At 38.0% G+C, this 25,397-nt stretch overlaps 1 protein-coding gene across 1 annotated transcript in view; it reads right to left on the reverse strand.

Moving 5' to 3' along the window:
* The window catches only part of LOC127419155 (zinc finger protein castor homolog 1-like), a 163,819-nt gene that overhangs the window by 132,342 nt on the left and 6,080 nt on the right, over positions 1–25,397 (reverse strand). The window contains exon 2 of the mRNA XM_051660326.1: positions 4,673–4,729. The gene's annotated coding sequence lies outside the window, so the exon portion shown is untranslated. The remainder of the gene's footprint in view (positions 1–4,672; positions 4,730–25,397) is intronic.

Below are 25,397 nucleotides of genomic sequence, written 5' to 3' on the forward strand. Positions count from 1 at the left end.
ACCCCCATGTTGTTCCAAATCCATGTGACTTCCTTCCTTGGAGCACACAAAGAGGTGTTAGGCATTATGTTAGTTTCTTTAAGTTCACTTTCATTGCATCTTTTTTCCTTACAATTAAAGCGAATAGTGACTGAGGCTGTCATTCTACCAAACATTTCCTTTTGTGTTCCACGGCAAGAAAAGAAGATCATACAGATTTGGAACAATGTGAATGTGAGTTCATTATAACAGAATTTAAATTTTTTGTAAAACTACCCATTTAAGCCATGCATTTTGTTGATGTTTTACTTACTTGCCAAAGACAATTTATATTCATATTTGGCAGATAAAAAGTGTTAATTGTAGAACTACGAACAGCTAAACAGCATGAGAGGTAACCAAGGCCTTCCGTTGACATACTAAGAAATTTCACTTTTTACAAGCGCAACTGCTGTAATTTGACCTACATCACATTTCCCTGTTGCACCATTTTGTGGGCCAGTGGACGTACCACTGAGACAAAAGGCCAAGGGCTTTGAAGTTTTGAGGCTTGTGAAAGGCAAGGGATGGCAGTCTCAAAAGATGTGGCGGCCTGGAGGCCCTGCTTCAAAAGAAAAACAATTACTTTGAGCACAAGAGGAACGCGATGCTCCTGTCTTGGCTTCCTGCAGCCTGAGTGGCGGCCGGGTGTTGGGGGGTTCCAGGGGGTGATTTGAGGAGGTGGCGGTTTGATGGATGGGCTAGTGGGAAAGTCTATTCACATGGAGATGTTACATCATAAATATTTACACAGGGCTGCCGTTTCCATGTAGCCTCTTCTTGTTTTGACACACTGGAAAATATTCAAAGGGCCAAAAAAATCGAGGGAAAAAGAGAAAACGTTCATAGGGTAGGGCACACAAAAGAAGTGATGGCTTTTTTGTCACAGTTTGAGGTGATATATGAAGTTAAAAAATACAGCCTGAGCTGGTCTTAGCTGGTTTAGTCTGTCTATCAGCCTGATCTTAGCTTTTTTATGTTGGTCCACCACCTTTGCCAAGCTGGTCTAGCTGTTTTAAGCTGGTTTCCTAGCTTTGACAAACGGGTCTTAGCTGTTTTAAGCTGGTCTCTTAGCTTTGCCAAGCTGGTCTTGCTGTTTTAAGCTGGTCTCCTACCCTTGCCATGCTGGCTTTAGGTGTTTTAAGATGGTTTCCTAGCCTTTCCACACTGGTCTTAGCTGTTTAAAGCTCGTTTCCTAGCTTTGCCAAGCTGGTCTTAGCTGTTTTAAGGTGGTCTACTAGCCTTATCAAGCTGGTCTTACCTATTTTAAGCTGGTCTACTAGCCTTGCCAAGCTGGTCTAAGCTGTTTTAAACTGGTCTATTAACTTTGTCAATATGGTCTAGCTGTTTTAAACTGGTCTCCTAGACTGGCCATGCTGGTCTTAGCTGTTTTAAGCTGGTTCCTCCACCTGGCCATGCTGGTCTTAACAGTTTTAAGCTGGTTTTGCTGCCTTGCCAAGCTGGTCTAGCTGTTTTAAGCTGGTCACTTAGCCTTGCCATGCTGGACTTAGCTGTTTTAAGCTGGTTTTCTAGCCTTGTCAAGGTGGTCTTAGCTATTTTAAGCTGGTCTTTTAGCCTTGAAAATCTGGTCTTAGCTGTTTTAAGCTGGTCTCTTAGCCTTGACAAGCTGGTCTTAGCTGTTTTAAGCTGGTCTCTTAGCCTTGACAAGCTGGTCTTAGCTGTTTTAAGCTGGTCTCTTAGCTTTGCCAAGCTGGTCTTAGCTGTTTTAAGCTGGTCCCCTAGACTGGTCAAGCTAGTTTTAGTTGTATTAAGCTGATCTCCCAGTCTGACCTGCTAACGACTGCCCTAAACCCCTCTAAAACCAAAACTGGGAGACAAAGTACACCAGCTTTGGCTGTTTTAAACTCTTTTTTTTTTTTTTTTTTTTTTCAGCAGGGAGTAAACTGACAATCTAACGGTTGATTTACAGCTCAGCATATACTTAGACAAGCTCTCTTTGCAATATAAAAGAGTGTTTAATATATCAATGTCTGTAATTACTTAAATAACAGAGAGTAGTCTGCACAATCTGTCTTTGCTCTACATTTGACCCTAGCGATCTCTGAATACGGCCCAGTTCGGCAGTCTAAATAGAGGGAGCTGCCCGCTTTTTGTTGTCTTAAAAACAGCTCATCCAATTCTTCACAGCAAGTGCAATTAAAAGCCTTCCAACTCCCCGCAGAAGGCCTGAACCAACAAAAACAAATTTGGCAGTTTAATTTTCTTCCCACTGTTCGAGAGGGAATCCATTCTGGGAGGCTTTTGCACTGCACCCGCCTGGTCTCTGGGAGCTTTGCGGGAAGGGAAAAGGCATGCAGGCCCCATGTCGTAGCCAGTTGGGCTGATTAGCCGAATTAAATATATCAAAACCCAATTAAGCTAACTATACTCTAGCCATTCATGTTGCAGGAGAGAAAGAGAATTGGGTCATGATGATGGGGCTGCCTGGCTTGGCACGCTGTCCTCTTTCTGAATGCAAAGAGGAACCCCTAAAGCATCTGGCTTATTAGGCCAGAAAGTATAAAAACATCATTTTAAAGAGATAGTTCACCCCAAAATGAAAATGTCTTTATTTTCTCACAATCATTTCATTCCAAATGTGTATGGCTTTTTTTGCTTCAGTGGAACTCAAAAGGTGAATTTTTGAAGAACATCCTGGCCACTCTTTTCTTTATAATGAGTGAATGAGGACTAAGGCTGTCAAGCTCCAAAATTACAAATAAAGCATCAGTAAAGTATCATAACAGTAGTCACTTGTGTGCAATATTCCAAGTCTTCTGAAGAATACATTAGTTTTATGGGAGGAACGTGAAGAACTAGGCACACACAAGAGTTCATTGCAAAGTAGCAATGCCCGATTCATTAATGAATTGTTCTTATGAATAGGTTCTTTCCAATGAATTAGTTGATCCAGTTTACCCGGCTCTCGAGTTAACTCAATCACTCAATGATCCAGCTGCAATGGTTAACAGCACTAGAAGTACATTTTATCAGTGAATCATAAAGTAGCAAAAAAGACTAAAGAATATAGTGCACGAGACGTCTTGACCAATTTTATGATATGTTTATGGTACTTTTTTCAATTTTGGAGCTTGACAGCCCTAGTCCTCATTCACTTTCGATATATATGGAAAAAAGTGAACAGAATATTCTCCAAAAATTCACCTTTTATGTTCTATAAAGAAAAAAATCAAGTCATACAGGCATGAGGGAGAGTAAATGATTATCATTTTTTTGGTGAACAATTCCATTAAACAAAAACTGTTATCTCCAGGAGGAAAATGAGATTTAAAAAGCCTCTAAAGAACAAGGATGTTTGTATCGGGGAACATCTCATCCGCATATCGACTGACACAAAGAGCATGATCTGAGCTGTTCACTCTCCATTCCATGCCCAGCCATGCATGACTGCCGGTGGGTGCCGGCACATTGTTTAGATGTAGTTTGCCCATGATTGATGCTGCAAGTGTGTATTTGACCCTGTGCTGAAAGACACTGGCAGGACAAAGGAGTGTTGCTTTCTGTGAGCCGTGTATCATGGTCAGGCCAGCACCCCCTGGTCATGAAGATGACCTCAAGACTGATGTGAGACAACACACAACATCACTCCTTCCTGCTAAGATTGTTCCTGACTCAGAAGCCAGAGGCAAAGCCACTGTCTTAGACATGGAAAATAGTGTCATTCATTTCAGAGAATGATATTTACACTTTTAACTTTGTCCTCAAAGTTCCATGAGTTGTATTAATGATGTGTGGCATCTTATCCTTAGTAGGATGGTAGCTGTCAAGTGCTGAATGTGATGATAATGGAAAACCGCTTGCTAAGCTGCATGCACATTTAACAAACAAAGCAAACTCACAGTCAAATGGAAAGTGTGTGGAGATAATGTGGGTATTACCTTGTAAGGAATAGCTCACCAAAATATGAAAATTCTGTTATCATTTACTCACCTTTGTGTGCTGCAAACACATGTGACTTACTTTCTTATGGACAACATAAAAGGAGAATGTATGAAGAATATCCTGGCTGTTCCTTTTCATACAATAAAAGTAAATGGGGACTGGGGCTAACAAGCTCCAACATGACAAAAAAGTACCTTAAAAGTGTTCCAAATGACTCATGTTCTATATTCCAAGCCTTCAGACAGCATATAATAGATTTTTAAATTGAAGTTGTTAGTCATTGAAAAATCATTATCTCCACCGAAACTCTTAAACAACAAGAGCAGTATGGACAACACAAGAAGTGCATTAACATCATTTTATGCCATTTACAGCATTTATCGTTGGTTGCCATGTGTCTTGTGACCAAACATCATTGATATCAAACTCCACATTGCACACAGAATGGCGCCATATTTTATTTAAAGGAAAATATTTTTAGAAGGATTACTTGAATGACACTTTTATAGTGCTTTTTTGTCATTTTTGGAGCTCAACAGCCCAGTCCCCTTTCACTTTCATTATATGGAAAATAAATTCTCCTTTTGTGCAACATGGAAGAAACAGGGGTTTGGAATGACATGAGAGTGAGTAAATAATGCCAGATTTTTATTTTTATTTTGGGGTGAACTATCTTAACCACAATAAAAAGTTGAGAAATACATTTTAACAGACATTGGGATTCATTAGTTAGCATTTGTGCTTACCCTACCTCGCTCTCTCTCTCTCTCTGACAGAACAAGTCGCTCCACTCACAGGCTTATTTCATCTGCAAGATATAAAGGGGAAAAAATGAGTCAGACTCAGAGTAAATCAAATCCAAACATCTATTTATCAGACATTACATAAAACACTCCATTAACACACGCATATGTACACAGACCATATATTGGCTGAATTGTCTAAATGCATAGATATGCTGTCCCTTTTAGCATTCTGTGTGCAGATACTCAGTGCTGACTGAACAAAAGTGTTCAAGGCTGTCAAACGGCCCCGCCGTGACCCATTGCGTACACACAGAATGCTACTGTATGGTGTCGCAGTTGGTGGGGACTGACAGGTGACAGAAGCCCACCCCAACCCCCACTAAATCCCCATGCATTGCTCTAGTGAGCCTGGGAGAGCAGGTGTGCCAACAGTTAACCAGGTTTTTTGCAAATATTTTAACGCGGCTTGCCGATGATAATTTACTTAGAATCAGTAATCCTAAAATCTGATTGAGGGAGGATTTTATTAGCCAGTATGACCTTGGCCGGCATGCATTAACCAAGGCCAGCACAACACTCATATTACAGTGGGCAGTAAAGCCAAGCCAACTGTGACCACTTTCTTCTGATTCTCTGTAAGCAAACATCCATGATGAGATGTCTGCTGATATATGTGGTTTAAACAGCAGAGCCTAACTGAGCGTGTATGAGAAAGAGAGAGACCAAGAGATAAGCATTGTTTAACACTATGAGATGAGCACATAGCAGAGTTATTCTTAGTTATGCCTGTGGTTCAATAACTTAAAACACAGAAATCTAACCTAATCTAACCATTTCATATAGCTTGTTTCACATTATGGTTTGTTTAAAGACCATGAAATCACAATTGGAATTTAGTCCATGTCTGTCAGGTTTGAGATCATCTATATGCTAGTAGTGTAGTAGTGCAGTGGTATGTGTAGTCCTAATCATTGACAAAATTAACTTTTAGCAGATATCAAATAAAGTCTTTCTCTTCTGGGAAAATCAACCAAAATGTTGATGACCCATCTTGCACTACACAAATTTGTGTCCAGTTAAAACTCCTACCATCTACTAATTATTGTAAATAGCAAATCATGTTGAAAACAAAAGGCTATTGCCTATTAAAACAAGGGACAACCCTTTTGATACAGCAAAACAACAATACAAAACCTTTAAAGGGCCTAATTTTGCTATCTTACATTTTTCATTCAAATTGTTATCAGTTTACTACAATGAGATGGTGGTTGACAATTTTAAGTTAGGGTCTACTGGACAGGCTCATCTTTTAAGATGTCCTTAAGCTTAGCCATCTGTCTGTGCATGTGAACAGTTCAGCTATATCCTGTAAAGAAAAAGTTGACACATACACATAGGGCAACAAACACACAACTAAGAGACTGTGGCAACTCGCAAAGTTTCCTAACCTTGAGAGCACAGGCAACCGAAGAAGTAATAATAATTCTAACCTGATCTTCCTACTTATTTTATATCTCCCCTCAGCAACCTAACTTCTACTCGGCAACAGTGCAGTTATTAATTCATGAGGCACTAATTAGTTCTTTGTTTAATTTTGTGTTAAACAGACTGACCAGAATGATAACGACTTGCGCTGTAGCGCTCCGGTCCCACGTTGCCTCTGTTTGCTACAACAAGGGAGCATCGTGCGACTAGCATGATGAACCCAATTCCCTTCTAAGTTGCACTTCATTAAGTCAAAATGTGACAAGGAGCTTAGAGGAGGAACTGGCAGATCAGATCATACATAACAATGCAGGCCCTGTAAGTTTGGGATGAGGGGGAGCCGTGCAGTCCAGCATCCATGTTGGTAATTTTCTATTTTTAACCCTTAGGGGCTGCCTTTCATTTTACTTTAATTGTTTTTGTTGGGAGCTGCAGTGTCCTCTCTTTAAATTGCCGCTCCTATCAACTCCCCTGATCAAACCCCTGCGCAACATCTCAGCCATAGAGTAAACAACAGGATTGTCCTTTTGCGTGAAGTGAGCCGGGCGGAATGTGCTGGCAAAAATGTGACTTTAATAACACATTTGGCACAGCACACGTGCCGGCTCACATCATACACATGCCGATGACAGGGTGTACGTTAAAAAAGACAAAAAATATATATTTGTGCCTTTCTATCTTGACAAACCTGCTCAGAAGGAACTACAACAAAAGCTGATCTGAAATGGAGAGGAATGCAAGCGTTTTCCAACCTCCTCATTTTTCACATTCTACACAAATGCGACAAGGAACGCAAACATAAAAGAAAAGCTAATAAAATGCATGTTTGAAATGTATGGTGATACATTGATAGCGTTTGCCAAGTTTTTTTTTTTTTTTCTCACATGAGAAAGTGTGGTATTCTTCATTCCTTCAAATATTAGACACACCTATACCCCATACAAGTCTAGGCGCATAGTGTGATAAAAAAACATATGTATTAAAAAGCAAGCACTGAGCATTATATACTGTGTGTGTATATATATATATTGGACTTTGAGAAAATTTGATGAGAAATGTTCATATGAAACTTTGATATCTTTGCAAATCTGAGCACAGTTTGAGACATGGATGAGATCTCTTCTGAAACTCTAGAGTTTATTCGTTTTTTCCTCAGGAAGAAAATCTGAGGAGGAGGAGCAAAAGTCCCCATTTGCTCTTAATTTCATCTCACTGCGGTAGGAGAAACAATTGAGAATTGAGAGATCTCGTTAGTGATTTTCCACAAGACAATTCTGCTTCTTATACTGGGTGATTTGCACCAGCCAAATTCTAAAATTAAAGCAAGCCATATCAAAAACACTTTTCTCACATTAGGTAGTGCATGAAGACTAGACGAGATATTCACCCTCTCAAGGGTCTCCCCATTGGTTAAAGATATGATTTAAAAAAATAGACATGTAATAACACTGTATAATAGGCAAGATTGGCATTTTCAAAACCATTTTCATGTGGATGGAAATGACATTGCTCTGACTATTCTGTATTCACTGGTGCAGATAAATAAACAAGGCATGAAGACAGAGAGAGAGAGAGAGAGCGAGTGAGGGAGAGAGAGAGAGCGAAAACATGAAGAAAGAACGGAGACTACAATGGCAAGCAGGTCAGTAATTAGAAAGTCTGTTTGCACAGTAATAATTTTTAATATATTCATCAGGAAACAGGGCATGCCTCGCATGATAAAACGCCATCAAGGAAGATATCCCAGCACCCCCTTAACCTTTCCTGAAGACTGACAGCAGATTGCCAAGGATCTCAAAGACAAACTCGCTAATTATTGACACATGCGACTGGGCTTCGGTTGGTGGGGAAATTATGCGGCGGACAGTTGATATGAAAACATGACATTTAGATGCTACCTTTTGCTTTCTGTCACAGTTAACTGCAATCGGTTAGTCTTATTAGCTTAGTAACTCAATCAACAGCACAAAATGGGATGGTTAGTTCACCCAAAAATGAAAATTCTGTCATCTTTTACTCACCCGTTCCATGTTGTTCCAAGAATTTTGAAGCTGCTCTATTGAATACAATGCAAGTGAATGGTAACTGAGGCTGTCAGCTCCTAGCATTCTGCTTAAAGTCATAAGTCACAAGTCATATGGGTATAGAACAACATTGGGGTGGGCAAATGATGACAGAATTTGAATTTTTGGGAGAACTATCCCTTTAAACCAATGTTTTACAAAAGTCACGAGCACGGCTGTTCTTTCAGCACTAAAAACACAAGAATGGACATGTTTATGATATAACACGTTGAAAGATAGCAGTAACCTTGTTTGTTATTGCGGTTGGTGATGATGCTATGGAAATTATTGCAAATTGTTTAAAGTAGTCCTGACATGCAAAACACCTTGACCTTATTAAGTCATTTATCAGAAAAGCATCAAAAGGGTCATCCTACAAAACATCTACCATTTGTGTCATAAACAATTCCTTTAACAACGTTAAAAAAAGACTTTAACAATGTATAACTGAATACAACTTTAATCATACTTTGATCATACTTCTATGAATAAGTATAGAAATTTCTAGAAAGCCAGTAAATTTATTTAATTCTTCTATATATATATATATATATATATATATATATATATATATATACACCAATCAGCCACAACATTAAAACCACCTGCCTACTATTGTGTAGGTCCCCCTCGTGCCGCCAAAACAGTGCTATACTTCTCACCACAATTGTAAAGAGCAGTTATCAGAGTTACTGTAGACTTTGTCAGTTTGAACCAGTCTGGCCATTCTCTGTTGATCTCTCTCATCAACAAGGCATTTCCATCCACAGAACTGCCGCTCACTGAATGTTTTTTGTTTTTGGCACCATTCGGAGTAAATTCAAGAGACTGTTGTGTGTGACAATCACAGGACATCAGCAGTTACAGAAATACTCAAACCAGCCTGTCAGGTTTTAATGTTGTGGCTGATATATATATATATATATATATATATATATATATATATATATATATATATATATATATATATATATATTTATTTAACTTTTTTCTCCATCAAGAAGATACTTTTTATGACCTGTCCTCCCTGGTCAACTTCAAAACAAAATATATGGAAAAGTTTAAAAACACATTTTGTTTTTTGTTTTGCTTTGTTTTGTTTTGTTTTGTTGTATTAAAGGGGTTGTCCCTTGTTTAAAAAATAAAATTTTAAAATGTCAACCCTGTTACCACGATTTGTGAACAGTAAACAAAACGTACATTTTATTTCTAAGAAGCACCTTATAGTTTCACAACCTTAAGCACTAGATGTGTAATGTCAAATTAAACATTAAAACGGTCAACCTGTCTACATTTCTGTTGTCAAAATTATGTCCCAACATATCTTAAAATTCTGGCTGTCAATTTAACACTTTAATTTAGAGTGATTAATTATCTCTCTAAAAATAATGCGTCAAAAAACAACACAATTAATTATGTTCCCTGACCCGTATGTAAATTCTGTAAAAAAAAAAAGTATATATTTTCATACCATCCGAGCAATTCAAGCTTGAAATGCATGCAACATCGTGTTTTTACAACCCCGTCAGAAGGGGGCAGTCAGTGAGCCTCAACAACCCTCACAAGCAACAGAAAATAAGTTGCTCACACAGGATGTATTCTTAACAGCTGGATGAAGCATAACAGACTGCAGGAATTTTGAGACATGATTTTCGAAGTTTCAACTATTAACTTGACACAGCATGAACACCAGTGAGACACTCCAATATAATCCGTCTTAGGCAATTTGAAATAGCTCTGACAGAATGCAAGAACGCGTCCTTTGAAAACAGAACAGATTGACAAAATCAACTGCAAAATTTAATGCTGTGGACTGTTGCTTTTTCAATGATATGGGAATAAAACAAACAATTGTACATTGACTTGTAAAAAGCCACTTTTGGTATTTTTAAATCAATGCTAGGGCTGAAACGATTAGTCGACATTATCGACAATGTCGACAATATAAAATTGTCGACAAAAATGTTAGATGTCGAATGCCTTTTGATCTCATTTAACGTAACATGAGATCACATTAAACTCTAATGATGACATGTGAGAGCAGCACTGCAGTTCGTGCCTGACTGAGGAGAAGAAGAATTACATAGCTCACAGTCCAGATGCACTCGAAACTTTCACAGCTTCAGGTGATGTAGATCGCAAAGTATGAGGGAATTATAATGCAAAAATACAAAATTAAGTAAATACAGAAGCACTCTCGTTGTGGATTAAGCGGAGCCGGAGCTCTTTAAAGGAAACACCCCGGCGGTACATCTTTAATGCAGTTATATTTAATGCGTTATAGTTTTATTAAAGTTCAAATAATACGGAAGCAGATCACGTAAATAACTACAAACTCCAAAACTGCCATTTCTTTGTGCGGTCAGCGCCTCTTCTATGAGTGGGGCGAATGTTTCAATGGAGAGATTGAAACTGCACCCGTCTGAGTCACACACTGTCGTAGGGACACTCATCCCTCAGGCGCACACTTGCTGCAGCTAGATTATAACATGATGGCTCGCGACTTATTGTATCATAATATATGTTACTGTGCATTTCTTATCGTGAAGTAAATTGGCAATACGCAGCTTTATAAAAAAGAGAGAGTTGTTGTTTTTTTTTTAGTTAAAAATGGATTGAAGTGAACAAAAAAGGTGAGAGAGGGTAGTCTTCACCCCATTACACACTGCAATAAAATATGTTTTTGATTTGTTTTTGTTTTGGCTTGTTTTCCAATATAAATATCTAAAACTCCTTTAAAACAACGTACATTTTCTTGAGCAGCTCTAGAATTTTTTTTTTATATGAGAATGTTGAATATAATATTAAAAATACAAATATTTTAAAATATCTTAAAATCCTTTAAAAAAAGATGCATTCACCTGAGAAGCAGCCTATAAGATATTCAAACTTACTTTTAGAGAATAGATCTTGAATATAAGTATATGTTGTATTTACTGCACTCGCAGAAGTATAACCAAGTGAAAGAAATACACTTATATACAAAACACTTATATTTAAGATACATTTCTTATATGTTGCTTCTGAAGTAAATGTATCTTGTTTTAAGGATTTTTAGACAATTTTAAATGAAAAACAGGACAAAAACAATAGGATTTTTTGCAGTGAATTTCTTTACTAAATTAAACTTAATAAAAAGTATTTTTTTCCCCTTTAATTCAGTGAATGTCATTTAAAGGTATTTATAAAAGATGATTTTGTCCTCTTTATTGTTAGTAAGCACTTTTAATACAACCTTTTAATTTGGGGCACAATCGGTTAAGAGCTAATGATTAATCATTGCAATAATCGCCAAATAGTCGAATAATTATGCTAATAATCGTTAGATTAATCAAAATAATCATAAGTTGCAGCCCTAATCAATGCTTTACTCATCTGCCACAATAATAAATTATAATATTAACTCTATTATATTTATATTTATTTGAACTATTGTGTATCATTTATATTAAATTATCTTTCTTTGGAGGCCTTTCTCAGCAAATATTTATATATCGATAGATGATATCAGTATTGATAGATCAGTTTGATTCATTAATCGGCAAGTGATGTAAATAATCAGAACATTTTTTTTTATCGATTGACAGCCCTAATTCAAATGCATTTTATTTTAGCTTGAGATGACGCAGTGCAATATATTAACACTTAAACATTGTTTTCTGAAAAAGGTATTTTATCAGTAACTTTATCAAACTGGAAACGGCGAATCACAGATGAAAACCTTTTTTCCAATAAGATCACATTGTGCAAAAATAATTTGCTCAAATCAAATCAGGCATGGTATATACCTCTGAACAAACAGACAAGGAGAGCAAGTTTTGTTAATGCGGTTATCACACCTTGAACAAAACATCCATTACAATTTTTTTTTTTTTTTTTTTTCAAAGAACTTGATTTTTTCCAAACCGCCAGAGCCTGTGAACATGACAAAACTGTTACATGACAGCTTCCTATCTGAAACTGAAGTTAGCTGCTCCCAGGGAATCCACAGAGGACCCATAGGTTTAATAATTAAAAACAGGAACATACACATTCAAACTAGCATACAAAACAGCTTGAGATAACAATCCTCTGTCCTCTTAGTTGGGATTTATGGCTGATCCATTGTTTCTATTTCCTGGCTGTGTTTGTAACTTATAAAATTAGAAACTCTGTAACCCTTGCTCGTCTACACAGCCATGGCCCAAATAAACGCTAATCGCTAATTACATGATTCAGACGACATACAGTACTTTGGGAGCCATTAAAGCATCTAGCCTTTCCTCCCTGGCTCAGACCTTTTCATACTTTACGTACTCCCCTCTGAGCCCCCATTCAACCACTGTGGCACAATGAAAAATCGAACATTTACTTAATAGCACTGCTTATGCAGAACTGACAGAGGCGAGAAGTCTCCCCTTTTTGCTGTCAGTTTTCAGCGCTATTCTCTGCTGCCTGCTGGAGAGGAGGACACGGGGCTGGGCGGGGGGAATGGGGTGGGGGGGCAGCTACCTCTGCTCTCCACCCTGCCCTCCTGCCCTAATTATTGTTGTCCATCTCTTTGAAATTTGGCGCTCACGTGGGAGCAATGAATGGTGAGCAATGTGCAACAAGTGCCGGCACCATGGAAACCACTATTCTGCCCCTAAAATATTCCTTTCTGGCCCTTTTGAGGAGCTGTCAGTATGCAAAGTGAGCATCACACGACCCCGGGCCCGGCCGTGACAAAGCCTATTTTCTGCCTCGTACTTGATTGATTAAAGAACTTTTTAGCAAAACCATGTAACAAGACAAAAAAAGTGACACATGGAAGAATGGGCCAGGGGTGAGCTTCTATCACACTGTTTCCCCAGTTATATGAAAAAAGAGAAAAAGAAAAAAAGGGGGGAGGCAAGGTCAGCGAGAGCATGAAGACGATCAGGAGAAAAGCAAAGACATTTGGGAAGTGAGCTCATCTTGTGACATCTAACGGTACAAAGCAAACACTGAAACGAAAACAACACCTTTGAAATCAAAATGAAATTAAATTTGACCCAAATTACTTTTTTAATGTAAGTTTTAGGTCTCTGCATGATTCATTAGTGCACATTATTTCAAATAAAAAAAAAAGATTGCATTTAAAATCTTTAATAATTTACTCCACCTCTGAAATAACATTCATTTTCAGCTGACGTCACACATCACAGCCTGATCTCATTAATATACGTAGCTATTTGTACGTTAATATTTGTAACATTTCAACGTACATGTTTGTACGTTTGGATAGACACTAAAACGTACAATATGGATGTTTGAAAGCATCTAAAACCTACATTTACGTATTTAGAGCTTTAGAAATGTAAAATATTTGACTAATTCATTGCAAATATACTTGAATACACAAATCGATTATAAATATATTTGTACATTTTTACTGTTTTATAGATATTTTAGATCCCTTAACCCTACCCCAACCTCTAAACATAACCACATTTCAACAATATAAAAACATGTAACAAGTAGATTAATGTACAGTAGCAATACAGTTTTGTTACAATATATTAATTCATATTTTTTACGGCTGCTAATCCCACACATACTCCTAAACCTAACCATAACCATTTATTAAGCATATAAAACACATAACAGGCAGATACATTTAAACACAAAAATGTATTCAGAAAAATGTCAAAATCCAGTACAAAAGTAGTCCAAAGGGCGATGCACTGAAAGAAATTTGTCACAGTGTGCATGGTTAGGTAACCCTCTTGACTTTAATCACCTGGTTCCATTCTGGTACGTTCCGCCCACTTTTCACAATCCAATCAATTCCCAATGAATAAAATCCTGCCCTACATTTTTCTCATGGAATACCCTGTTTCACTGGGAAATACATCAGATTACTGAAGCAAAATAGGTTGCGAATGGCATTTCATGTTGACTTTAATGGAAATATGTTTCTTAATCTCACAGAGAGCCATTTGTAATATTTACGCTTTCATACATCACTCCGTTACTGAATTTTTCCATTTCCACTGAGATCCCTGGCACATTTCATTAGCCATGTTACCATAACTATGCACTTTAACTCTGATTCATGATGTCTGCCTCACCGCTATCAATGCCAGCATGTAATATCTACTAATTCCCAGGGTTGGTTATAAATGCTCTTTGCATTAAGTTTCTTCCGCACATCTGTATAACCTGCTCGGGTGATTCAGCCATAGCGAGAGATCAATATGCTACACAGAGCACATTTCATGTGTCTTGTTGGCCTAAGTGACAGGCCATTTAATATGAAGTGAGGCGGATCCAGCAGGCCAGGTCTGCACCCAAGATGGGGAGCATAATTTTTTCATCTCCAGAAACAAGTCAATACATTTCTTCAGTAAATCATTTCAATCTCCATGCAAAAACATTAACAGAGGAACAAAAATTAAAATGTTTACTTTAAAAACAACAACAACGTAGGGGCCATACAAACAAAACAAAACAAAATTACTCAGAACACTCAATGGAGCAAAACGCAGGTGTCTTGAGACACATTTTTAAATGTTGCACTGATTTTAAACTTGACACTGCGTTTTGAAATGTGGTACTCATTCGCGAGATGCTTAAAGTCAAATGCATCATGACGGTCTGAAATGTCCGTCTAGCGCATGTTTCATTGGAAAGAAAATTCAAAGCAGTGCAGAAAGACACAAGTATGTGTAATGTGTGAACGGCCCCTTAGACAGTAAATGGCTTTTATTAGCTGATGTTTAAATAGCTGCATGGTATGAACCTGGTGTATGTATGTAATGTTTCATCCCATCTCCCTTTATTCTTATTAAAAGAGAGATATTTACAAGGCATGTGGGAGGGGATATGCTTTGGCATCATGAGTCTTGGCAGCAGAAAATTAGTATTCCAGATCTGGCCAATCTGGGCTTAAAAAAGAGCCTTAGCAAATCCCCACGGTAGAGGTGTCAGCTGCAAAATGACAAAAATCTGCTCCTTGACAGGGAGTCATTTATATTTTAGCTCCGTTCCATTATCTTAACGAATCCATCATCAGCCAATGCAATATTAACAGCAGAAAATCAACTCATTAGATCCAGGGGGATTTAATCAAGATTGCAATCATGTATGCGCTTCCTGGAGAGTTAGATTTTTTTTTTTCTTTTTGGTCCTTTCCACATAATTGGTGCATCTCAGATCTTAATAAATTATTCTCTGTCTCAGACTGATGCCATTTTTTTCTCCCCCTCTCACGCCAGGCTCACTCCGTTTCTGAATATAATATTTACAATAAACATTATTATGTCATGGGCACACTGTTTAAATGGCCTTTAGCTGTGAGAGGTTATTGGCTTTTCCATTTCTTTCTCGTTTTCTTCTTAATTACCTGATGATATTGCTAACTGTCTCCGAAGGAAAGACGCAAACCATTTTGGTGTAGCTGTGCTCTTTTGCCTTTGAAACTTGTCTTCTTAAGACAGCCGAGGCCCATGCATTTTAAGTCTAGGCCTTCAGTGCGATTCATGCCATTAAGAAAACACAGTTTCACAATGAATAAGACACCGAATGCCCATCATACATTACCTGGCAGTCAACTAATAATACCAATTGACATTTTAAAAACACATCCACGCAGGAAACCCAGAACCAAGGAGGTCTAATACCAAGAAAAAGCTCTCTAATAATATTTGCGATTTAAATTTTGCTTGCAATAAATTTTGTTTCGTCAGGGTACAGGGTTACTTTTCAAAACTTGATCCGACACTAAATGCTCAAGCAGCCTAATTTACACTTAGAAAACTCCTGATGTTGCTATAACAATGCAAAAAGCACTTATCAATTTGCTTGAAGTGAAAATCAGTCCTCCTTTCCTGTTCTCAGGTTTTTAAATCCATAAGGATCTCTTTCTCAATGGCGATGAGGCAGTGATGACAGCCGACTCGTCAGCAAGATCTCGCGCTCTTCCCTTTCAAATTACGTACATCACTTAAAGCGTGATTGCGTCACTCAAGGCCAGCTAGAAGGCCTGGACTAGGAAAATCCTACAGACCACACCCACAAGAACAAATAAATCAATCTGATTGGCTGACGAATCTGACAATCTGTCTTTAGATGCCTATTCACTTACAATGTTGGGGGATTCTGTGGAAATTCTGAAGGCCTGATGGGGTGGAGCTCAGACTCAAGCGCTGCTTCGGCTAAGGAGCATGGCTTTGGGCATGCGATTTGTGAAACAGTTGTCACACTTTGCTTGTAAGCATCGAGGAATAAATTCTGATCGGATACATTTTTTTTGTTTTTTGCTATTGGTTTGTAGATTAATTAGGAGTGAAAATACATAGGCAAAAATTTCAATGAGAATGAAAGGATGAAAAAATATTTATTTATTAGGCATGTTACACCTGCAGAGAAGGCTTATGAGTTGCTGTTATGAGTGTTGCCACATAAATGAATAACTTCTGAGGGCCGAGGACGTGAACAGCTCCTAGTAGAATCTCAGAGAAAATAAACTTACAGTAAATCCGTTAGTTACAGTAATTCTGACACAAGGTGAATGCAGCGTAATATTCATCTGGTCATGTGATCTCAACATGGTGCCTGCCATAAGGGGGGACTACCCTTTTGTGGAAAAAAAGCCATTTCTAGGTCACTGATATGACTGACAATGTCTCATCTGAGTGTATATCATTTTCATTTTCATTTTTTTTATTTGTTTCCTTTTTTTGAATGAAAAAATACTTTTACCTATAATTCCTCCATTATATGGTACATGTCCTCATACAAGAATACTGTATGTGTTTCAGCTCAACTTAATTTACCATAATAAATAATCAAAACAAACAGTATAGTTCAAACCCAAGACAAACAAGAGACCTCTAACTTGCCCAGGCCTGGCCTGTTGCCACAGCTACACACAGCCAACAGACAAAAATATGCAAGCGTTCACGTAAGAGAACAGTAAGAGGAAGGAAACGCATGCACCTGTAGATCACTCAACAAGCATATCATACAAAGTTCATCCAAAAGACTTCAACAAAACCTGCTATTAAGCATGGTAAATACTCAAAAAAATATGATAATGACATCAGATGATTCATAATATTTTATTCAGCCAGATCTTTTAAGTATATTCTTATACAAGTGATCTGTCACAAAGTCTCTCTCTCTACAGCACCTCTCTCCACCTCCCACCAGTAGCGCTTCCTATATTCTGCCTGGATTAACACACAACATGACCTACAAGACCCAAAAGTATAAAAACTAGGGAAGAGCCTTTTAATCTGCCAATGGAACAAAGCCTTTTTGTACAAGCCTTACCCTGACTTTGTCACTACCAGTTAAACTCACTGTCTATTCTGCAATATAAAGCCTGGGCCACCTTACTCTTTCTCCATGCCCCCTCTCAGTTCGTGTGGCCGCCCTCTGCCTGTAGATCACAGCACAGAAAGCCCAGCTAATCCCCGTGTCACTCTGCCATGGTCAGCCCTAAATCCTGCTCCTCGGTAAACCAATCTCAGTGTTTTTTATCTAGATTTATTAGATTATAAGCCCTTTTCTGGCTCTGCCTGAGTCAGTGCGACACATACTAATCCTAATCGGAATAGACAAGTATTAGCCCAGTTCAAGGGGAGCTAAACTGTGACGGTGTGCATCTTGCTGTGAGAAAACAGCCAATAACACTTGAAATGTTTGCAACCTTTTTTTTTTTTCTTTTTTTTTTTTTTTAAACAAAGCATTTCAGGGCACACGTTGTCCACATTGGGCAATATGATTGACAGAGTAGATTTCTGATTAGTTTAATTTTCAGATTGACTAATAAAGGGTGGGCCACTACTTGATTAATTTACTTGAGTCAGGGGCTGTCACAGAGACAGGTGTACTATCTTAAGACACCTATTACTGCAAAATATGTAAGGTAATAGTAGCATTTTATGTGTAGTAGCATCTTACAGCACCTTTAAGCCTTTAAGAGTGAATATAATCGTATCATGCCATACATTGTGATAAATAATCTTAGGCTTTTTTCAGAGGCTGCAATTAATGTGTGCTGGCAGTGAGTTACACCTGCTGGAATGAGTCCATGTGACATATGAGGACAGGCCTGACTACTGTCGAACCAAAGGTGTCTCTCTACATGAATACTCAGCCAAAAGTGTGGGCTCCAGCAGGAACATCAGAAAATACTACTGAAATCCACTAAAATATCCACACTTGTGTAAATTTATGCTACTGTTTGGCACTACTGAAGTCAATCATAGATTCATCTTTGCAAGTATGAAATATTAGAGAGTATTAAAATGGTTTTGTACCAGTAGGCTTATATACCTCTGTAAAAAAGGTATGTAAAACCTCTGAAAGGGACTTTTAAAAGGTGGTCCTGGGCTGAAAAGATAGTCTCTGGAGACTGAGGCCACTATCTTATTGCTTATTGAATATTGTGCAGTATACACTATATACTACCTACTAGAGGTCAACTGATAGTGTATTATGCTGATAAGATAACTAAGTCGGTATAAAAAAGGCTGATAACTCATGAATCGGATGATATGTTTTAAAAATCGATTTCTATAATAATAAAAAAAAAAAAAACAAATCTTTGTCTTTCCTTACTATGAAAATAACAGACATTTGAGGCTACAAGCGTCCAAAATGAATTAAATCCCAAAAACCCAATAATAATCAGAAATATTAAGATTTCGTTCAAAATGTGGGACTTTTAACTATAAACAAGCCCAAAATACACTGGGGACTCTTATTTTGAAATAAAAGAGACATGGCTCTGTTAAAATGCTCAGTAAGTATTAACCAAATAATGGTAAATGATTAAGAGTTTGGTATATATATTTCACCAGATGAGGTTTATTGATGAGAAGGGAAAAAAAAGTGACAACTGTCGGCATAGATTTTTACCAATAACTGATAGTTCAGAAAAGCAACTATCAGCACAGATCAGTCGGTAAAACTGATATATTTGTCTACCTCTACTTCCTACTATGTTAAACATATATAATAAGAAAAACAGTAGACATTATGCAATGCTAAAAATTTCAAACAGAAGTAGCATGCAACATTGTTGTTACATGACATCAAAATGTTATGTGAGTGGCATACATTTACTATCTTGAAAACTGATATTTTGTAATTCAGTTTTATACATGTACAAATTTAAACTTTTTGCAGTCCAATCAAATTATGAGTCAAAATTTAGATGCTTTTGGTTTATTTGTCACACTGGAATTATGTACTGCACATTTTGGTAAATGTATCCGGTGGTCCAGTGCATACAGAAAATGTGCATACTGTGCACAGTATTCATACTGTATACCGATCAGCCACAACGTTAAAAGCACCTGCCTAATATTGTGTGGGTCCCCCTCATGCCGCCAGAACAGCACCAACCATCAACTCAGAATAACATTCTGAGATGCTATTCTTCTCACTACAATTATACAGAGCGGTTATCTGAGTTACTGTAGACTTTGTCAGTTCGAACCAGTCTGGCCATTCTCTGTTGACCTCTCTCATCAACAAGGCATTTCCGTCCACAGAACTGCCGCTCACTGAATGTTTCTAGTTTTTGGCACCATTCGGAGTAAATTCTAGAGACTGTTGTGTGTGAAAATCCCAGAAGATCAGCAGTTACAGAAATACTCAAACCAACCCGTCTGGCACCAACAATCATCCATGCAATTATCTAATCAGCCAACCGTGTGGCAGCAGTGCAGTGCATAAAATCATGCAGATATGGGTCAGGAGCTTCAGTTAATGTTCACATCAACCATCAGAATGGGGAAAAATGTGATCTCCGTTATTTGGACTGTGGCATGATTGTTGGTGCCAGACGGGCTGGTTTGAGTAATTCTGTAACAGCTGATCTTCTGGGATTTTCACACACAACAGTCTCTAGAATTTACTCCAAATGGTGCCAAAAACAAAAAAGAAACATGATGAGAGAGAATGGCCAGACTGGTTTGAACTGACAAAGTCTATGGTAACTCAGATAACTGCTCTGTACAATTGTGGTGAGAAGAATAGCATCTCAGAATGTTATTCTTCTGTTGGCGCAGTTTTAGCGGAATGAGAGGGACCTACACAATATTAGGCAGGTGGTTTTAATGTTGTTGCTGATCGGTGTGTACTGCAGAAATAGTCAGAGTCCTATGTTAGTATACTATTATGAACATTTCCGGTTCCTAATGCATCTGTCCTGGTGTGTGTATTTGAGAGTGCAAGAGAGAGGGTGAGAGAGAGAGTGAAAGAAAGGACACAAATGCATTGTGCATGTCAGTGCATGGTATTACATTTGTGTGTCCATGTCTGTTTATACACAAGGACCACAGATTCAGAGACAGCAGCCTGAGCGCATGTAGCCTCTGGCTGACAGGAAGAGGTGAGGGAGATCTGACAGCAGTGTCTGCTCCCTGTACATATTTGCCTGGCCCTGCAAGCGAGAGGCTGCCCATGGATCCTCCCCTCCGGGCAGGCATGTGAGCCTACATATCACTTCCCATTCCCTCCTCACTGTTTAAACCAGTTTAGAAGAGAGACATATCTACGCTGTTCCGAAACCTAGTGAGATACCTATTAAAGGAATAGTTCACCCAAAAATGAAAATTCTCTCATTATTCACTTACCCTGATGCCATCCAAGATGTGTATGACTGTCTTTCTTCAGCAGAACACAAATGAAGATTTTTAGAAGACAGAGCTCTGTCAGGTCCATATAATGCAAGTAAATGGGTGCCAGCACTTTGACGGTCTAAAAGTCACATTTAGGCAGCATAAAAGTAATACATGCGATTCCAGTCTATCAATGAATGACTTCTGAAGCAAATCAATAGGTTTATGTAAGAAACATGTCGATAATTAAAACATTTTCAATTTTAAATTGGCAATTTCGTCTAGGGCTCTGATGCTGTTTGAAATGGCCGAACTCTCGCATGACGTTCGTTCTTCTGTTAAATAAGCGCTGCTTCCGAATTCTCACGTGAACTCGCTGACGCACTTATGTTACGCGATAGCTACGTGATGCGTCAACTGCTGGCAGGAATCGCTTTTTAAAAGTTAATAACTTTTTAATTATCAATTTATGTTTTACACAAATGTATCGATTTGCTTCAGAAGATATTCATTGATCGACTGGAGTTGCAAGGATTACTTTTATGCTGCCTAAATGTGACTTTTGGACCGTCAAAGTGCTGGCACCCGTTTCCTTGCATTATAAAGACCTGACAGAGCTCTATCTTCTCCTAAAAATCTTAATTTGTGTTTTTGCTGAAGAAAGACAGTCATACACATTTGAGATGGCATCAGGGTAAGTGAATAATGAGAGAATTGAAATTTTTGGGTGAACTATTCCTCTAAATACCTCATGAAATTGCTTGATGAGTGTAGTTTTCGTTCCAGTGCTGAAACAGGAAATTTGGGCAAGACAAATCGACGGGATTGTCCCTTTTATTAAATATACAATAGGCTTGAGTTACGTCACAGACATGAACCTTGATTTACTTCTTGCTATTGCTAGTCAGAGACTGTCAATTATAAATGTGTATATCTGCTAAAAGTTCATTTTTTAAACCTTTAGAAGTATACTAGCATATAAATGGCCTTGAAGCTAACAGACATGGACTAAAAGTAAAAAAACTCAGAGTGATCTAAACTGTGAATTCAGTGTCAGTAGTTGAAAGCTCTTCAGCTGAAATCGGTCTGTCCTTAATGAAATTCAAACCACTGCCCCCAGTGAACAATGCTGGATGTGTTGTTACACATATGGGCACGTGTGAGCTCCATTTTCAGAGTGAAATATCCACAGAAAAACAGTCAACAGGGATGAATATTTTATAAACAATACACCCCAACCCCAAACCTAACCATCAGTGGAATCAAATGTAATCTTAGAGGGAAAATGCAACCATTGTTTATGTGAAAGCAATTACTTCCTGCATTCCACGGGAACAATCTCGTGTCTTCGAGGCTGCTCGCACAGCAGGAAAACCTATTTTAATTCATGCAAAAATGTCTGAGATGGCGCTTGTAACTTGTGAATATGTATTTAATACATTTAATGAATTTTAACATTAATACATTCAATAATCGCCATAAAATAAAATATAACAGGAAATAAAAACAGAAAAGATCAATTGCCATTAAAAATATTTTTTATATAACACTTCACACTTTTCAGCTCTCCTGCTGTGCTTAAGTACTTCCCTGAAGACCAATTTTGTATTACAAACTCTCCTTTGGCTGACGTTTTGTGTTTGTCACATAACATATTGTGAAATATAGTATGTGAACATACAAAAGAAATTAATAAAATAATTAATAAAACTAAAATATATATATGTTGGGGTTAAAGTTTAAAGTTTTCACAATTCAATTTGGTGGAATTTTGCTATGACATTAAAATGTGTAAATCTTATTTTCTGAGTGTTGGGACGCAAAGCTTGTTTCTCCCCTCACATGACCTGACCTGTGTTCTTGTTTATTGTATTTTCTGACTTTTTTGCCATTGACACAGAAGTGCCAGTTTTACAGGTCAAATACAGAGGTTGCAATACACATATTTGATGGACTGAGTTGTAAAATTATAATCATGGTCTATTTTTATCCATCATATTAGTTAACATTTCCCTGATACATTTTATATTTGATATTTAACTCAATGTTTCCAGTTAAAAGTGACAATGCGTGGCAAGCGCGAGTCTGATGATACAGGTGTTCTATTTAATAATTTGCATAGTTGGGGAACGTACTTTTAAAAGTGCACTTACATTATTGATGTTTCAGACTAAGAGTGGCAGAGAACGTCTGGCGATCTCTTTCCGCACACACATACAGCACACATGCAGAGAGCGAGCGGGCAGGCGAGCAAGAGAGACCGTGTAAAAAAGTACTTTTAAAGAGTGCGTGCTCTGCCGCTCTCAGCCAGAATAATCACATAAGGGCATGCTAACACATGTAAACTGATGCGCAGTATCAAATGTATGATAGTCCTAACTGTAGAGAGAACATCAACATGAAGAGAAAGCTTTTTTCATGTCTAAAACAAAAGAAGACGTACAAGTCACCCTATGATAAGATCACACAATACTGAAAATATCAATAAAAACAGTTCAGTGTAATTACATTTTTATTAATTTGTGTTTATTTATAGTGTGTCTCATATTTGTATGCTTATTTGAGTATCGCACCAGTAGCTTAGCAACATGCTAATGTCACTTTTAAGGTTCCATGAGGCTTAGGATGCTGCCTTAGAAGGAAGTTGCCTATGTAGTCAGTAGGCACCGAGGCAGCTCACTAGGTTTTGGAACAAAGCTATCATTTATCCTTTTCCGGCTGCAAGTTCATAACCTGGTATATCAAGAAGATCCCGGAACCACCTCTCCATGCTTATCATATGTTTGTTATAATTACTCGTGATAGACAAACATTCAGGCGCTCCACTCAGCACTCACTGAATGTGCCTGTTATAGACTATTTATTTCCAAATCAGGACCTCGTCTGCTTTGTGAGAAAATCCATGTCCGTCCCGGCTGCTCTTTTCCAGCTCTGTCTCTTTTATGTAAGTGGGAGATATTTCAGCCAGCTATCGGTTTACCTTATACGTGCTGGTATATGCAGGAAAGGTGCCCATGTAGGGTCACTGACTCTTCTCTAAACGTTCCTCAGAATCAACACTGCCTGTCTAGAGCCATTTGTCTCCTGTACCCTCTCTTTCTCTCTCTCTGCATGGAAAATATGGCATGCTCTTCAAACTGGAATGTAGTGCTGAGTTGCATGTCTGAGGGGGCTTGATAAAATGCCCACAAGTAACACAAGCCTTGGTGGCACTTTGAGAATCAGCAGGGGTTGACGTTGGTGAGTGATTTGGCTGAGCTTATGCATTTTTACAGCACGCAGTCATATCTACTGACAACAAAAATCAATCCTGTAGTGGAAAGCCATCAGTTTAGTTGACTGTGGAAAGGTTAAGCACCAAAACATAAACAAAAAGCCTTTAAACACTTATTGAAAAAGCAGTGCTGAGCCCAGTCTCACTTAGCCAGATTTGAGGGATAAAGTCTGGTCCTCATGCAGCTTATTCTGCCAAAAAAAAAAAAAAAAAAAAAGAAAAAAATGCCCATTTACACAGGAAGACACTATTCCACAATAAAAACCAGGCATGGAAAACATGAATTCAAATAGCGGTGCAGCAAACTCTGCAAGTGTTGTATGCAGGCAACACTGAAAAAGAGCAGAATATCTATGAAGACTTTAGAATTTCTGCTAGAACTTAAATAATAAGTAAAAAGTGATAAGTAGCAACTTATTCACAGATATTAATTCAGAAAACAAAGTGGAAAATTCTGTGGGCACGCCATCTGAGGCTAAGTCAACTTTAAGTCTGGATAAATTCTCTATTGAAGTGTTCTTCATATACATATGGATGGAAACCAACACAATCTGCTAGAATGAAACATTGAGTTGAAAGCAGGAGTCTTATTGGACTTCTGAGGAAAGCAGGAGTCTTATCATCTCCAGTGAGCAGGTGGGGAAGCAAACAGCTGTTTAAATGTGAGGGAGGCAGGAGGAGGTTAAAAGGAGTCAATGGAGGCTAAAGAGACACCAGGTCTAGCGATGACAAAAAGAGAGGCCAGGGAAACCACATCAAACAGGCCATGGAGAACAGCCAAGATGAACACACAAACTGTTGCAGAGTGAGAATGCAAATAATGGTATATGCTGTTTACTATTTGTAGTATTTGAATTTTAAAGTGTAGTATCATCCCAAACATTTAATGGTTATTTTACTACATGGAAGCATTCGCTGTTTAACAGCTGACAGAAGTGACGTTTCAAACGCACGTGATGTGTTGCCAATAGATTTAGCACATTAGCCAACATCAGTTCAACACTTGTATCTAAAACAACATAGATATTCACGCAGCTTGGGGTGAAAGTAAAGCATTCAACTCACATTTGTAAGGTGCTGTATTCACTGATGTTTTGCCAGATGCTATATTCTTTATTATTTACAATTGTTTTGTCAGACCAGCAGCACAGCAAAGTAACTCCGCCCCTTCCGCTATCTACGGCAAGCTGTGTGCATAAAGTGTCCAACATTCCACACTCCGTTTTGACGACTGAAAAAGTGCATCATCCGGGTACTTAAAATACACTTGTTTTGCTGCATTTTCAGTGTAAACGTACTGCTCGCACTACTTACTCTACAAAATGGCATA

The sequence above is a fragment of the Myxocyprinus asiaticus genome, chromosome 28, assembly GCF_019703515.2.
Source record: "Myxocyprinus asiaticus isolate MX2 ecotype Aquarium Trade chromosome 28, UBuf_Myxa_2, whole genome shotgun sequence".
Classification (NCBI taxonomy): domain Eukaryota; kingdom Metazoa; phylum Chordata; class Actinopteri; order Cypriniformes; family Catostomidae; genus Myxocyprinus; species Myxocyprinus asiaticus.